The 17,505-nt window shown below is 48.6% G+C and overlaps 1 long non-coding RNA gene across 1 annotated transcript; it reads right to left on the bottom strand.

Annotated features, from left to right (window-relative positions):
* Window positions 1–329: 329 nt before the first annotated feature.
* LOC121362146 lies at window positions 330–2,165 on the bottom strand. The gene is made up of 3 exons (XR_005956457.1): window positions 2,070–2,165; window positions 1,709–1,894; window positions 330–1,281 (listed from the first exon to the last, which is right to left on the bottom strand). It is a non-coding gene; the product is annotated as an uncharacterized LOC121362146 (long non-coding RNA).
* Window positions 2,166–17,505: the final 15,340 nt, after the last annotated feature.

Below are 17,505 nucleotides of genomic sequence, written 5' to 3' on the forward strand. Positions count from 1 at the left end.
TAGATCAGACACACACAGCTGCTGGATCTCCACTTTTTCAAGATTTTTCCCCAGTCCATTCACTTGAGTTTTGTGGATGTTTTCTTACTGTTCCAATTCAAGTGTGTACAGGCTTGAAAAACACTGACAGAGGTCTTTGAAAACCCTGAATGCAGCTAATGGAGAGTTCAATCCTCTTCCACCTGGCCAGACACAATTGTGTGTTGACACCTGCAGACCAAAACTTATGAATTCATTTTCTGTCTCTAGGAATTTGAAGGTAGGATGCAGCATTTTACTGCATCTCTGGTAAATCAGTGCCAATTTCACAAAGGACATGGGTCAGCAGCCAGAAAGGCTTGCACATATGACACAGGACCATGAGAGACCTCTCTTTCTGCTGCAATAAGAACTCGAGGTAAAGCAGAATATTGTCAACAGCAAGACTTTTATGATCTCTGTGAAAGTCGAGCGGACCTTGAGCTGCTCTGAAAACATCCCATGACATTGTTTATGAACTGCACTTGCAGAAGCTCTACCTTTATGAAACACAATGATACTTTTATTACAAACCTGGAAAACCCCAAGCTTTGAAAGAACAGCTCCTTTTAGGTCAAGAAAGCTTCTTTTACTTCACTTGGGGTATGCAATGGAACCACAGAAAACTGCATGGGTACATGATCCAAAGAGATCACATGGAGAGCGCTGAAGGGAAATACAGGCCTCCCTTTCTTCCCATCATTGTGTTTGGAATATGTTTCCAATTGCTCTAGTCACAAAGCAATCAAAGAAACTTGTCTACAGTGGCAAACTGAAGATGCCCTATCAGACCACATTACAGGGTGCTACACAGTATTGAATCCTTAGTCACAACAGAAAAAACAACATCCACATGACTTTAGGCCACAATGCACTCAATTTCCATATGTTTTAACAGAAAAGAGAGCACAGATCTTCAAAGAAAATGAAATCTGTCTTTGGAGGATGCCCACGAACATGTTTCTTCCCCCTATTAGATCCTTACCCAGCATCCCACCTTCCCTTGCATGAAATGGGGAAGAAGGGAGGCCACCCCCTGCAGCACCCAAGAGGCAAAGAGCTCACCAGCCAGACACCCTTGGCCCTTACTCCAGCAAGCTCCACTTCCCGCAGCCCATCCTTTATCATCTATCACCTGTGTTAGTAGGCTGTTCCCTAAGTTTGAGGGCAAACAAACGCTTTGCTCATATGGTTTTGAGTGTGCAACATTTAGCATTCCCAGTCTTGGTCTGCTTGCATGAATGCCTCCTGGTTTTTACAGTTCTGCAAAGGAAAACAAAAGCAAAATTATTAAACAATGCAGCCATGGCCTCATGGTAACACAACAGCTGGGGCTGGCCACCACCACAAGGAGCAGCCTGGCCTCAGTGGGCTCAGGACCTGCTGTGGAGCCCTGGCTATGAATAACTTATCTGGAAGAACAAAGAGAACCAGTAACAGACTTTCTGTCATGCTCCAAAATCCATCAGAGCTGACTGAAGCCTGTTACTGCTATCTTCCAGTACTTGTTATAAAATGACTGCTATATCTAGCACTAAGAAACACTCTTTTTTTCATGAGGTCACTCTTGCAGCATGAGTAGTATAAAAACTGCACAGGAAAAATGTTTCCTTTTTATTACTGCAAAGACACTTTGAAGATGGTCAGGCTAGGGAAGTGAACTCTCCTCAAACTACAGCAGTTCTCCGACCTGAATGAGGGCTCCACGCCGGCCAGCCCAGTGAGCGCCGCACAGCCATCTGCTGAGCCTCTGGGATGGTGTCTGCAGAAATGTGTCCCTTTGCTTAAAGGGCCAGGTGCTCAGGCAGGCAGAGCTCCCGCTGGTAGGGCTCGCAATCCAGCCGAAATCCCATCAGAGGGTGGCGGGCAGAGTATCCTAAACGGTCCCGAAACGCGGGCGTTTAAACCCCGGAGCTACCCGGCCCCTACAGCAGCTGCCGCTGCGGGCCGCTGCCCGGCCCCTCACAGCCCCGGCCCCAAACAGCCCCGGGCCCCGCTCACCCCGGGCACCGCACACCCCCGAGCCCCGCACAGCCCCGGACGCTGCTCACCCCGGCCCCGCTCACGCCGGGTCCCACGGCGGGGCCTGACCCGTGCGGGCGCCGTGAGGCTGCGCCCGCAGCTCCAGCGTGCGGCTGCCGGCCGCGGCCGGGGCCTGGCGCGGGCCGCCGGCAGGAGGCACCCGGGAGCCGCGCGAGGGCAGCGACACGGGGACCGGGCCGTGCCGGAGCTCCGCCGCCCCGCGCCCAGCCCAGCTCACGGCCCCGGGCACTGCCATGCTGCCCCGGGGCTGCCCCGGGGCGGGGGTTAATTATTCCGCACGGGGCCGGACCGTGCTCCGCCCGCGGGCAGCAGCGCCGCACCGCCCGGGTGCCTGCCATCGCCGCAGGGCAGAGAGCAGCTCCTCTCTCGGCGGGCACGCAAGGCTTTGCACCTTAAAGATCACCTTGGCACTGCACTCCGGCACCGTCATTGCTGCTCACAAGGGTTCATGATGACGCTCTGGAAAAAGCCAATATTCTCCTGTTTCCATGAGCAGTAAGAGAGGCAGCCACGGGAGAATGTGTGCCATGTTGTTAAAGCAGAGTCTGTTTACACCCACACCGTGAATGAACTTCAGAACGGTGGCAGGTTCTTAACTTCTCTTTCCTTTCTTGTTGGCATTTTTGGCCAGGAAGGCATTACACACTGGAATATTTAAAAAGAATAGCAGAAAGAGAAGGAAAAGCAAAGGCATGGAGGGATAACCCCACCAAAACCAACCAAAAAAACCAAACAACAAAATTAGGGAGGAAAGAAGTTTGGATCCCTAAAGTAACAGCAGCTGCTGCCACTGCAGGTGGGGCCACATCCAGTCCCAGCTTGCTGGCCTGGGGCAAGGACTGACTGTCCAGGATGGGCAGAGCCTGCTGCTGCCAGGAGCCCCGTGCCTGCCGCCAGCCTGGCTGCACTCTGCCACTGTCATCACATCCTCAGCCCTGCCTGCCCTCCTGCCTGGGGCTCCACAGCCGCTTGCAAGGCCCCTGTGTTTCATTCCATAGATCTCCCCATTTCCACGGCTGTGACAGCCCACCCTGGCACATCCTTTCTCCAGGTATCCTGGGCACGTGGCATGGAGGAAGCACTGGGAGGGCTACAGCCATACCCACAGCTTCTGGGCGCTTTGTCAGCCCCTAATATACTGTTCCTCAGGGTCATGCCCTCCACCCCATGACAGCCTCGGGTATTCCCAGTAGTCCTCACACTGGTGGTGCCCATGCAGGGCTGTGCAAGCTCCTGCCTCTGTCAGCACAAGAGCAGCGTCCCATTGCAGCATCTCTGCTGCACCAGTGCGGCTGCTGGCTGCTACAGTGAACCTCTGCATTTTTAACCTCCCCACATTTCCAAGGGAAGGAAGCACTTCACCTTTTGCAGTTAATCTATTGACTGTTATGTGATAAAAGCCAATTCCTAGAGAAGATTGTTCCTCATGCCTCTCCTCTCTGAATTTCCCATTAATAATTACTCAGTCTGTCAATCAGGTTTGTGGAGTTTTTTTGGTTTTTTATTTTACTTACAAGATAATTCTGTGTCTTTCTTGCTTCTCTCTGGTTTTAACGTGATAGCACACACAGGCTGCACTGTGAACAAGTGAAACTGCATGTTCAAACTTCTGTGGAAACCACTGACAGGCTCTACATTTTATGATTTGAAGGTATTCATAATTCAACAGGAAGCTTTCGAAGTGCATACATATGTACATACATTCTCCTTTTTCTTTGATTTAATTTTTGCCTGCTTTTCAGAGAAAGTAGCTGCTCATCATATATCTGAACCATTATAATTTTTAAAGAACTGTAAACCTGAATTTATTTGCAATTGTTTTCTCTTTTTTTCCTACTCATCTGTTTTTCAAGTTACATTCCAATGAGTCTGTTTTAAATTCATTTTCCTATTGTTGAAAGACTCATGGACATCTGTTCTGCTCCTGCTGTGCTATCAGTATCCCTGTATCGATGACTGGAATCAAAATATCCATCTCTCTGAATAGTTCAAAGTCACTGTAAGATGGGCCTGACCTCTGTTCTGTAATCACATTCAAGGCATTTGACCTAATTTTACAGCTGCAGATAACTGCTCAGTGCTGGCAAGGCTAGCAACCCCTTTGCTGTACCATCAGCAAACCCAGTACAAGGGGTGAATGGAAAGGTGAGGATGGTGGTAGAGATCTAAAAACCTCTGTAGCTTCCTGTATTCTGGTTCCCAGTGTGAGACAGAGCAGCTGGTATGTTCTGGGATTGCCTGGGACACTTGGGTCAATTAAAGAGCCTCTGGCTGAGCCCCAGTTGCCTCTCTACTTACCATTGCCCCCAGACACTTGTCCCAAACCTGCAGGGAGAGGAGGGAATGGCAGGGCTGTCCTGGACCATGCTGACACCAGGGAAACGCCCTGTGGGCTCTGGGGATGGTGGTTCTACACCCCAGCTCTGGGGGCCAGCTGGTTTCCAGGAGCTGTAATCCTCATGGCACCATGGCTTCCATGCCAGGACTCCTGTTTCAGTACATCAGTCTGGGAAGACTTGCTCAGGAAAGAAGTTTCCCCATGCTTAGCCCCCACTGCCTCACCTCCTGGCAAGTCTGTCACATAGAATGGAGTTCATCGTGCTGGACTTCACCCGCTGAACTGGGCAACCACCCCAGGAGAAGGGACTAGAAAAAAAAAGCCAGAAGAGATTTAATTTTGTAGACAAGGACACACACTTATTTACACAGTGCCTGCAGAACATTGGTCCATCTCTTTTTTTTTTTAATTATTTCCTAAGAAAGCAAAACAAATACAACACACCAAGAAAAACTTTGCTGTTGCTATTACAATCAGTAAGATAAAAAGAACAACTCATAGTGGCCTTACAGCACAGGGCTACTGTAAGAATTGCTGATCTAGGGCTAATTTCAGCCAAGTTATTTAAGGAGTCTCTTTACCTCATGCTGACAGCATTTTGTGCGGTGGTTCTGGGTGCTGGAACCACATCCCGATAGCCTGTGGGTACCTGTCTTTCCATTTTGTCCAAATACAAACTCTGGTTGAAGAGAGCAGCATTTCTCACAGCTGAAACATTCTCCCCTTTATGGGCAGAGCTGCAGCACAGAACCTATAACCTTAAACTGGTTTTCTATGTGCTGGCTGTTGTCACTTGTGCTGTGCCTGGCACCCCTCTGTGGCACTTTCCCAGTCCATCTCCTGGCCTGAGGGCAGGCTGGGAGACCCAGCTGGTCGAACCAGCTACCAGCAAGAGGCAGGAACTCTCTGTGAGCACAGTTCTCTCAGGAAACTGCCCTAAACACTGAGGTGAGACAAGTTCAGTCTTATAAAAATAAATGTGGCTCCCCAGTGCTAGGGAATATTTATGTCACTTGACTCAAAATCAAAATAAAACCCAAAAAAAAAAAAAAACACAAAAAAAAAAACAAGGAAGAAAGGCAGTGGGAACCCTCAGCTGTAACATAACATATACAATGTCCCCAGCCCCACAGTGCCCCTGGGCTGGGGTGGACTCTTAGAAACTGGGGGGCATCACACACCTTCTAGGGGAAGTGTCTCTGTTTTAATCCTGACATCAACCACTGAAATCTGTAATTAGCAGAGAGCTTTTCTGGAGCTGTCTCTATATCTGTAGAAAGACTGCTCAAAGTGTGTAATTACTCAGACCCAACTGTCCCACAGGTGCCAAGTGAAGGACAGCCATGGCAAACTCCTCACAGCCATATTCCTGCTCCACAGGACAGGCAGGTGGGAATGCAAGCACCCTGAATGCAGCCTCAGGTGCTCCCAGGGATTTGGGACATTGCTGCCACCATGCCCTGAGACCTGGTGGCAGCTCCCATGGCACTGTGAGCAAGTGTGATGTACTTTGCCACTGCACTACTAAGGATTTTGCCCACTGTATTGTCCTGCCTGTGCCTGCTCTGCAAGGTGCCTTACTGTGTTCTGAGTGCATCTACAGCCTTGAGAGGAGCTAGGAAAATGCCACTTCACAGATATTTTTCCTCTGACTCCTTTCCCTTTTCTTGGATCCTCTCTTTGTTTTCAGACTCACATGTGCTGAAGCAATTTGCAGTTATGTCTAGGTATTACATTGCCACTAAGTCCATTAGTTCATAGATTTCTTCTCCCATGGAGTTCCTGCAGCTGCTGCTGTCTTGGCAGTTAATTTGTTATGTATTTCCTTTCAAATCTGAATTGAATTATTGAGCATACATAATGAGGCACAGTAGGAAGAAAAAAGGCATATTAAAGCTGACACAGACCAGATGCCTCTTCCAGCCACTGCTGCACCAATAGAGAGTGTGGGTAAATGTCAGGTGAAGGAGAAAAATGAGGATATAGACAAATACCTTGCAAGGATTTTTTCATCAGCTACTTATATAAGGATTTTGAAAATTCCCTGCCCTCAGAACATCACTGTTTCTCTGAACTTCCCAAGTATTGTGCAGTTCAAGGGAGACTTTGAGAAGGAGCTCATTTACATTAGAAAAGTGTTGAATACTGTGGGAACCAATGGTTGAAAGAGTTCAGCAGAAAGGGCCATCCTAAGGGAGCACAGCACATGAACAACAGAAAAAAATAACCAAAAACCCAGACACACAGTCAGCCTCCCTTCACCTCCCCAGCAGGATGACCTGCCCATCCTTGAGACTTCTCAGTGTCAGTTCCCTGCACCTTTGTTAGTCAGTGCCTGCCAGCACTGCAGCACACACACACAGAGCACTCAGTGCCCAGGAGACACCCATTCCCCACCAGCAGCACCACAACCTTGTAACTATTCCCTCCACTTTTTGCTCTACCTTCCTATGGAAGGTCAAAGCCCTCACACTGAAGGTAGCCAGCAGCAGGGACTCAGCAGCTGCAGGGCTCCTGCAAAGAAAGAGCCTGTGAGTCAGAGGTGGGATCCACAGGTGGGGGAAGAGAGTGCCCAGCAGCAGGGATATAGAACACATTACTGTAGAATAGGATGGGGACCTAGAGCTTATCCTGAGAGCACAGCTACATCCTCCACCAAAACACTCATCAGGCACAAAGGGTCCTGTTTGCATGGATGCATGTGCCATGCAGGGCAGAGAGCTTGGTACCCAGCTCCAGGGAAGCACAGCACTGATCCTAGGCCAGTGTCCTACATCTGCCACTTTGGCTTTCTGATTTAACCTGCGCCAACACAGCTGGTCCTACAGCCCTCTCCAGTAAGCAACACCATGACCCTCAGCACCTTTAGTGCAAAGGCACTCATTCTTTATAAGCCTTATTGTGAGGTATCCATGAAGGAAAATATGTGCACAACTCACAAGCAGGATAGAAACATAACTCTTTAAATCCTTCTCACCTCCTTTCTTGTTTCTAAGGCTCAAGGTCCTGCATGTACTTAAAATATACACAAATAAATAGATGCACGTATTTTTCTCCCAGGTGTCATTTTCCCTGAGCTGAGAACTGCAGCAAACACTCAGGTGGGCACAGCTGCCTTAGTGCTGCCCCTGTGCTGCCTAGAGGGGAACCTGGGGCTGCCAAAGCCAGGCAAGTAATGGCATCCCACTGCCCACCTGCTGCCTCCAAACCAAACCAAACCAAACCCCTGGCCTGCAGTCCCTGGCCACCAGCCTTCCTGGACCTCTCAGATAACCTCAACTGCACTTTTAAAAAATCTTATTAGGGAAGAATCTGGAAAATAGCTGTAAAAAGGAGCATACCACCCACACATTTTCTGCATCCTCCTCTTCCAGCCTTGTTCAAAAGCACTGTGAGATGGTTTGTAGGCTTCTGTGAGTGGAGATGTTCATCAAAAATGTCACCTTCACCAAGTAGTTTCAGCTTGTTTCAGGGCTTCCTCATAGAAGTTCCCAGTGAATGGTTCCACTGGCGGCAGCTTAGCTGACTGAAGTGGAAGAGGATTTACACTTTTTTTTTTACCTCTCCCTTTTTTATTTCTTTGAATCTTTGTTAAAGTGATATGAAGTTATCTTGGAAGAACTGGAGGTATTGGCTTTTAATGCCAAGAAATAAGTAATGAAATATTTGTTCACAGAGTTTTAGCCTATGTGTTTATTTTTCAACTCTCCAAATTTCCAGTCTCCCTTGATGGTGAGCAGAGTCTACAGGCAAAGGCTTCTTGAAGAAGTGAAAACACAGAATTTTTAACATAAGTGGTCTATCACTTCTGTTTGTCAGCTATTTTATTAAGTGTTAGGAAAATAAGCAAATTAATTTTCCCACTGGTTTTATTATAAATAGATCAGGCACTTGAAGCCCTCCAGTTGTTTGCAATTTGTTTCACAAAAAGCAATCTGCCTTTCAATTCTGATGTTCTTCTGCATAGTAACAGAGGAGGAAGGTACAGACCTTTAGTCCTGATTTGTAGTTTGGTTTTTAGATCCACCTTCTTCCTTCTATATGAGTCACTCGTGGCAGCTGAGAGAGATTTCTCCCTCTCTGTGCACGAAGGAGGAGTTGCATGATACGTCTGCAGCAGCTTTTGGAGGAGAAGCCATCCCTCTGGCTAACCCCTGCTCCAGCAGCCACCTGTGTCCCTGGTTCCCCTATGTATCATTTCATCCCTGTGCTATTCCTGGCCCCATCAGAGCTGATTCCTATAAACATCGTGTCCCATAGGCTTTTCAGAAGGCTTTTCTTTCCTGCTCAATGGCAGAGGAAAGATGATGTTTTCAATCCCCTTTGACTGCAGGCTCTCTGAAAGTCCCCCAGGGAGGTAAACAATAGAGGCTGTTTATTAACAGAGGATCCAAGTGCAAAAAAGCTGCAGAAAGCAAACTGGAGTGAGGCATTCACTGAATGAGCTATGATAATCTTGCCTAAAAAATTGGTTTTGCAGAAAATAGGATCCAAATCAGGAAAAAGAACCATGTAGGTAAGCACTTAGAATGAGTCAGAGAAATTCAGTATTTCCTTATTTTACATGTTAGTTGCTCATTTTTATGTTATCAGCCTGGGAATACAGCACTCCCATTAAGGTGATGTGATATCAGGCTGCTTTTATGGCAGAGTTTTTTGGGTAATCTGATTTGTAGAGAATTTGAGCTACTGCTTGTGTAGCCTGCATGTATGAGAATTTCCTGGCTAGCCAAGGTAATTCCTTAGCTTTTTAAAAACAGCAACCCCCCCCCCCCCCCCCCCTTTCCCCACTCCCTCAGGGAAGAACTTTGATCACTCCATGAGGCAGCAAGGTTAGCGTGCTCCAGGAGGGTCCCTGCAGGCTCCCACTCTGCACCACTCCAGCTCTGCCTGTCAATGTGCCCAAGCCCAGAGGTGGGTGGCAGGAGACACTGGGCATTGAAGGAGTCAGAAAAAAAGTTATGCAGAGGAAGTTCAAAAATAGACAAGCTTTTCCTGTAAGTCTGAGTTATTTATTTAATTTGTTGTTGTTGGTTTGCGTTTAGGAACTTTTTTTTTTTTTCCCCTCAGTGATAGCGAAACAAAGAAATGGAAAAGCTTTGGGAAACAGGCAAGAGAACAAAAAATCTTTCAGAGCAGAGAGATGGGAAAGAGAAGGATTTAAGAGGACCAATATCAAGGATAAAACCTTCTCCTAGATACCCATCAGATTTTAATTCTGAAGAAAAAACAGAAACCAAGACAGCTGAAAACTTCCTTCCTCTTCTATCCAGGCTTTCAGCACTGCCATTTGCAGCTGGGTTCCTGTAGCCCTTTCTGGTGCCCACGCCAGGGCTGGGCATGCCTGTGATACCCACAGCCAGGCAGGGACACCCTAAGGGGTAGAACCTGGGCTCCATGCCCCCAGAAAACCACATAGCCCTGTTGCCTTGGAACCCATTCAGTGCTGTGCTCTGCCTTCCCTGACCCACCAGTGCTGCCCTCCTGGCCCATGGCATCCAGCCACAACCCCTCACTCCATGGGGCAGTGGAGAGCTGCACACAGACAGATTTCAGCAGCAGAGGCTGATGGAGAGGAAGCAAGTCCAAAGGCAAGCCAACCAAACTCATGTATTGCTGACAAAGGGTGCATCCACACTGCCAAGGTCTCCTGCAGTGCAGGGTCACCTCCTGGCTTTACTTACTTTAGTAAAGTGATCAGGAGCTTCACTCAGCTGTAAACCCCCAGGAGGAACACAGAATAACTACTATCTGCTGTATGTGTAACTGTCACCAGGATCAAAGCAGCATCTATTTCACCTGGAAAGTGGAAAACCCCCCTACCAACACTGCTGGCTGCATACACCCCTGCATTACTCACATGGAACTGCCAGGGTGATTTTCAGGGAAGCCTGATGAGATGCACAGCAATAACAGGTTATTTCATCAGTGGGTTTCACCTGAGGATCTCAGAGTGTTTTACATCACCTCTTGTCATCTTGGCAAACTCCTTTAAATGCTCCCTTATGCCAAAGGTGGGATGGAGATGCCAGGGAGTCACAGGGTGGCTGTTTTAGGGCAGCGGATGAGATGCTGGGTACCAGGATCTAACTTCCATACATAGCTTGAGCCTGGCAGGAACATTCTGGGGTAGTCTTTCTGGCATGGGTGCCCCCACTTGGGACCAGACACAGCCCCTGTCCTGGAGCAATAGCTGGCATCATGCTCAGTGTGTGCTTAGCAAGTTAATTAGCAAAGAAAAGAGAGGAACTTCCCCAAGCCTGTCCCCAGCAGCATCTCTAGTGAATTCCGCTTTTTTCACCACAGAAAGGAGCATCATCCAGAGAGGGAACATAGCCCAGCCCCTGCTGCACAAGCCAGCTGTGGGAGGGCTGAGGCCCCTCAGCCCCTGCTACCTCCACCAGCAGCACTGCTCAGTGAGCTCCTCACCTCAGACCCTGCCCTGCAGCCTCAGAAGATCTTGTTTGGTGTGTTCTCATTTCCCCTGGCCTCTGGTATCTGCTGCCTGTCACTGACACTGTGATAGAGGCTCACATTCTGAGGTCTCACCTCTCTTTTTCACAGCCATAAAAGGGAAAGCAAAATGTTTAAATTTGAATGCTTTGAAGTTTTGCAGAATAAATAAACTTCTTCATGAAGATTGCAATGGGAAAAAATTCACAGTGTCTCTGTAAGACATAATAAATCTGGCATTCATTGCATTATCTGTGCATCCATGGCAAATAATACATTAAAGGCCTGAAAACAAAGTGCTTGGGGACACCATGCAACTAAAAAAACAGGGAATCAGCTTTGCTGTCTTGGGAGGCAACTGGAGAATCCAAGGCACACGTAAAGATGGGATCAAAATCTACTGAGAGGGTTGCAGGACTTACAGAAGCATGACATTAATGGAATTCACTTTAAAGGCTCTTAAACTAGAAACATTTCTTTATAATGAGAGCTGTTTTCATACAGGATGCCCTTGGAGGTCTGAAGTGACTGTAAATGTGTACTTATGGAGTGTTATGGGCCTTCTATGCTGTAGAGAAAAAGGGTGTGAAAAATGGAAATACGTTTGGCATGGAGGCAGCTTTGGGCCATTTGTTTGTACTCTGTCTGAATTCCTTGCTGGCCTTGTTTCTAAATCATCATTATCACAGATCCCCAGCAGCTGAGTGATCTCCAATGGAAAAATAAATGTCCAGGCAGGCAATGTGTAAGGAAAACACCCTCATACATTAGGCAGATCTCTCAGGCATAACTTCTAAACAAGTACTGGATGAAACTACAGCTCAAATGGATGGATTTAGATGCAGTTTCTAGCTACTTTTTAAACCTTTCTTGGATAGCTGGTTAAATGATATTTAGATAAGGCTAAGGCTCAAATGTATTGCTGTCAAGGGAAAACACCCACACAAACATTATAAATGATTGACTTGGGGAGACACTGCTCACTTTTGTTTGGAGAGTGTCTCAGCAAATATCAAAATCCTGCAAAAATGTTTCAGCTGGCCTGTGCTGTATAGAGGGTTATTCTCAGCTGCTGGGATCAAGCACCCTTGCACACCCAGGGATGGTGGTATCTGCTGTAACTCATCTGGGTAGGGAACTTCTCACCTCCTTTTAGCTGCTTGGGATGGAGCACCACACAGTTGGTGCTTTGCACCTTCCAACTCCAGCCAAAGGATGCAGAAAGGAGCTGAAGGAGGGGGAAACAGCCTGTGCCACATGAGGGATCTGAGGCAGAGTGACCTAATTGTACCACTGAACATCCTACCCCTGGAGCCTACTGATTAGCTCAGCCGGTGATTATTCCTTTTCCTCAAATCCCTGTCTAAAATATCCTGGGCCAAATACTAAGACAGACAGGACCTCTCCTGCCAGGACTGAGCACACGTGCAGCATGGAGAGGAGAGCTGTCAGTGACACTGGGAGCACCTCAGCTGGCCTCACCTTCCCTCTGCCATCCCTGCTGTTTCAGAGCTTGTTGCCCTCTCTGGTGAGATGATGCACAGGGACCCTTGGTGCCCTGTGCTCCAGCCTTGGGGTCCAAGGAGAACAAGTTTTGGGAAACTCACCACTTCAGTCATCTACTGACCCACTAAATACTTCCCCTGGGGGGGAAAAAAACATTGCAAAACCTGGGACACAGAGACAATAAGGACTGCAAGTTTTGAGCAGGTACATTTTTCATATTTAGGTGCAACTTCTCCCAAAGAGTCTGACTTACCTTTTTCCTCCTTATGATTGAGGACTCTTGAAGCATACCTAAGGGGAATTGAACCGATGAAGCTCAGGGGGAAAAAAGACATTTAAGTAAACAAAGTTTTTTTTATTTTTAATGAAAGCCCTGAGTGTCCTGCTGGCAACGCCGGTGCTGTTGGGCAGCAGGGGGGCCTGGCTGGTGGTGTGGGTGCTGCAGTCACCCTGTCCCACCCCGGGGTCACTGGGGTCAGAGGGTGGCTGTGGGCCTGTGGGGCTGACTGTCCCTGATGTGGGCTCTCAGTGTGGGCTGGAACGTGGCAGAAAAGGAGCCTTGTGCCCATGGCAGCTGCTCCCTGCATTGCCATGGCAACACATCTGTTTCCTCCATTTCCCCATTCCTGCCAAGGGAGAGCCCCAGCCCTTCTGGCATCAACACAAGCCCAGGAAAAATCCAAGTCTCAACAAAACACCTTTTCACTGGTCCCTCTCTGCCCAGGCCGCAGCCCTCTCTTCAATGACTGTAAAAGCCTTTACTCTGTCATGGACAGAACATTCTCTTACAAAGAGTTTGACTTGCTGCTGCAGCTCTGTTTTTTTGAAAAAGCACTGTAACCCTTGAGCCCTTGGAGCATAAGGGCCAGCAGAACCCCAGCACCCCTCCCCACCCTGAGTATCATCACACCCCATAAGATGCAGCAGCCCCCTGCTTCATCACCTCACTTTTTTTCAGGCATGCAAGGTTTTATTTTCCCCCCTCAGACTCTTGATAAACACTAATTTTTTTTTTTTTCAGGTCTTTTTCACATGTTTCTAAACAAAAAATCTTTTGCTTTGCAAGATTTATGGCAAAGCTCCACTTGCAGCAGGTACAAGCTTAAGCTCCTTTTGATGCACAAGTTGGACTCACCAAGTCCCAGCCTCATTTCTCTGAAGAAAACAGCTACAAGTATTTGGGTGCTCACAGGAGAGTGTGGGTTATGGTGCTAAGGAGAGAGCCCCAGAGCTCTGGAGGAGCTGTGAACAGCACAGGTACTGTGGCAGAGCTGGATCATTGATGCTCAAGGTGCCTGGATGCTGGTGCCGGCAGGGATGGTGCCCTTGTGCAGCCGGTTTCTGACAATGGATGCTATCAGCGGTTTGGAAGCTGTGCCTCTCCATTTTCACAAGCTCTGCAGAAATACTTGCTGGCAAAGGCAAAGCGTGTGCTCGGCATTCCTCCGGCAGCGCATCGGGGCGGCCACGCCGAGCTCCCGGGAGGGGCTGCTGGGGCAGGAGCAACCAGCCCTACCTGCCTGGCCAATCCAGCCCTCAGCTGGCAGCGCCACTTGGCTGCTCCTCATCCGTGCAAGTACCAAGCCTTGCAAAGCCATTTCCAGCAGCTCAGAAAGTTTCTTTTCTTGTCTATTCTACTGATTCATGCCCCTGATAAGCTCTCTGGTTTGAAAAAATATGTCCAGGCCCATGGCTTTGTAGAAACTTTCAGCTGATTGAAGGCACAGGGGTAAAACCCCCCAAAGGTTAGGCTGTTTTTCCAAGGAGCACTGTAGCCACCATCTAGTAGCACATCTCTGCTGGGATTCATTTACCATGTCCTACCCCATGCAGAGTACAGGGTGGGTTCTGACGTGCTGCTGGTGACGGTGAGAAGGGTCAGTGTTTCAGAATGACACAGGCGGCACACTGAGATCTTGCAGTGAGGATGTAGCAATAGATTTCTTGTATTTAAAGGAAATAATAACTTCTGTCTCTTTGAGGCTGTCAGTTCTCCTCAGTGCATCCAGCACAGAGATGCTGCAGTCAAGTGGGTAAATAAACTGCCTCACGGGTAGCATCACCTTCAAAACACAGGTGAGAAGTGCTCAGCTGTCTCCAGCTGTCTTTCATCCAACCACAGTAAGGATGCCCCTCTCACTCTCCACCTCTGCATTGCAGGGGATCATGTGCCTTGGGAGAGGGACAAATGGATAAATAAGGTCACAAGTCTCCCAAGCACTAATCCTGCCTGTATTTTTTCCTCCATTTCAGTTTCCCAAAGCTGCTCTTTGCTTAGGGTATTATTTTGCTCTGTAGTTTTGTTTGCAACTTGTTCTGAACTCATCTACCTCCCAGATGTAGCCAAAAACTTGATCCTAATGATAACCTTGTGACTGTACTGGAGTTTTGTGCTACTTAAACTACTTTCTTCTCTCTGCTCACAGCAAAGAAACAGGAAGCCAGAGCTTTGCCAAAATATTTTACTAAATAAATAGAACTGCAGGCAGTCTCCACAAGCCAGTCCAACAGTGCCACATGACCCCAGCTGGCAAGAGACAAGTGGGTTACATTTAAATTTAATTTTAATTCAGAAAAACATCAACACTTATTTACCACAGTTCATAAAATTCATGTGACAAAATTCCTCTAACAGACAGTTTAGTAGCCCTCTTACTCCAGCAATATAAAAGCAGAACAAATCAAGCTAGCCTGTGCTCCAGCAATACCATACCAGGCCAGCAACAGCACATGCACTACAAAGTGCCTGCTTGCTGAAATCTCTGGGTGCTCTGTGGCTCTTGGTGCATCTTGAAGTCCTGAATTCCCTTGCCACCTCTATCAGGCTGCTAGGGGACCTTACAGTTGTCTGAAGCAGCTCAGTCTGCCTTTTGTGTAATTGCAGCTCTGTAAAGAGACATGGTCACTCATGTCCCATTTGGCCCATTGAGAGAGGTTTGGAAGGAGCCCCATCTTGCCATGACCATTCTCGGTGTCCATGCCACTGCCACCTGTCACAAGAAGGACACTGCTGGATGTGGTCCCCATACCCACTGCTTTAGGTGCATCTTCATGGTAGCATGGGAGAGGATGGACTGATAAAATCATTCTTGACAGTAGGATGGTTCAAGAGTGCCTGTAATGCGGGTGTTTGACGCCACACCCCTGGGATCACACACCTTGCCAGTGCTCCCCATGTGGTACCTGGGAATCCGGCCCTCACCAAGAGCCATCAAACCCCACTGTTCATGATTAATTCACTCTTTGATGGTATTGCATTTTTGAAAACAACTTCCCTGCCAGCACAATCTCCTTCAAATGTGTTTCTGGAGCCATAGGACTAGAGTGAGGTCCTCATGCTGTTCTGGGCTTCCTTATGTGGAAGCTCTGGGGCCATTGCCATTCACTGCATGTTCTGCCAATCTCATGTTCCCCATGACACACCAAAGTTCTCAATCCCAGTGGGAACCGGGCAGGTCCAGCTCAGATTTGTCCCTCAGGTGCTCTGCACCCAGTAACAGATAACAGCATGATGATGGGCAGCCCGTGTGGTGGGAAATCAGGAGCTGAGCCTGGTGTGCCAGGCGTCCCTGGGTGGAGGTGGACCTGCAGAGAGCTGCTGTGCGGAGCTGCCCTGCCTGCCCCTGCCCTAACGCTGCCCCAGCAGGGAAGACACTGAGGGGCCCATCCTCACCCTCTTGTCAGACCCTCTCCTGTATCCATACTCCTGCAGTGTTCCCAGCCTCTGCCTGTGTGCCATGGCTCCCAGGCACCTGCTCCTCATGGGGATGGAGGCAGCAGCACGGCAGACCTGCACCCTTGGTAGGAGGGGCAAGCAATCACGGAGGAAAAATAAGAACAACAGAAACTGTTTTTCATCTGAATCTTCAGGGCTTCATGTACAACCCAGAGGAGAAAAAAAAAATTTACCAAAGCATATAGTGCATTTCTCAAATGTAATATATGGAGATGTACAGACTCATGGCTACAGGGAATTGCCAGTAACTATTTGGCATGAAGTGAAGGACACACTGGCCCTAGCACTGCTGCTTGCTGGCAAGGAGAGGACATAGCTGCTGGTGGGGCTGTGCCCTGGCAGTGCCCTGGGCACAGTACCTGCTCCAGTTAAAGCTCACTCCCAAGAACACTTATTCAGGGAACTGCAAGAGGTTTTCAGGCTCAGCTATGTCAGGCCATGAACATCTCCTACTACCAGCACACTCCATAAACAGGGTGACATCTTCACCAGCAGCTGACATGGGCACAGGATCCCCTTGGCAGTTACACCTGTGCCATGGTTCCCACCCTGCTGGATGTGGCCCTGAGATGGTATCTCTGGGTTGGTGGGAAGGAGCAATGCTGCGAGGAGTGGACCAGCTTTCCCAGCCCTCCACATTTTCAAAAGGAACAGCATGGAGGTAAAAGCAGGCACTGTCAGGAAGTCTCCTTTGACTCTTCTGTGAGGCCCCCCATGCCCCAGGGGCAGCAGGTCCCCATGCCAGCTCCCTGCCAGGGCTTATCCAAAGGCAAAGCCGACTCAGGCTGCTGTGTTTCCCACTCTCCTCCCTCCACTGGGACCACAAGCACCAGAGAGAGGTAATTCCTGCTCCATCTTGGCAGGACAGCGCTGTCTTGGTATGAAACACCAAAAGTGAAACACACTATTCCTTACAACTTAAAAAAACAGAAATGAGGAAAAGATCCTATACCAAATGCAGGCAGCCCAACTGCCTTTGGAGCAATCTCCAAATCTCTTCAGATTTATGGGGGAGTGTGTCAGATGCAAGGACTAGCAGCACCATTTCCCTGGCAGCACAGGCACATGACAGGGGGGAAGAAGGAGCCCTCACACTCCTGGCTGTGGGCTGGCAGAGCTCCCAAAACACCCCCCAAGCCCTGGCAGAGCACAGAAACCAGAGTGGGGGAGTTGCTCCAGTGGGAAGGGCTTTTTTCCTGGCCATTTTGCTGGCTGTTGGAGTCAGGCAATGGAAGGAGGTGCACAGGAATGGAGACCATGCAGCTGTAAATCCTGTCAAGTATAATGATGTTTTTTTAAGCATATTTTCTTGATTTCCCTCCCAAGGGACCAAACCCAAAAGATGGTTTGATCTTTAGGTAACCCAGAAACAAAGTGTTTCCCAAACAACACTGCAGTCTGACAATGGTCA

The sequence above is a fragment of the Pyrgilauda ruficollis genome, unplaced genomic scaffold (genome assembly GCF_017590135.1).
Source record: "Pyrgilauda ruficollis isolate IOZ18807 unplaced genomic scaffold, ASM1759013v1 scaffold6, whole genome shotgun sequence".
NCBI lineage: Eukaryota > Metazoa > Chordata > Aves > Passeriformes > Passeridae > Pyrgilauda > Pyrgilauda ruficollis.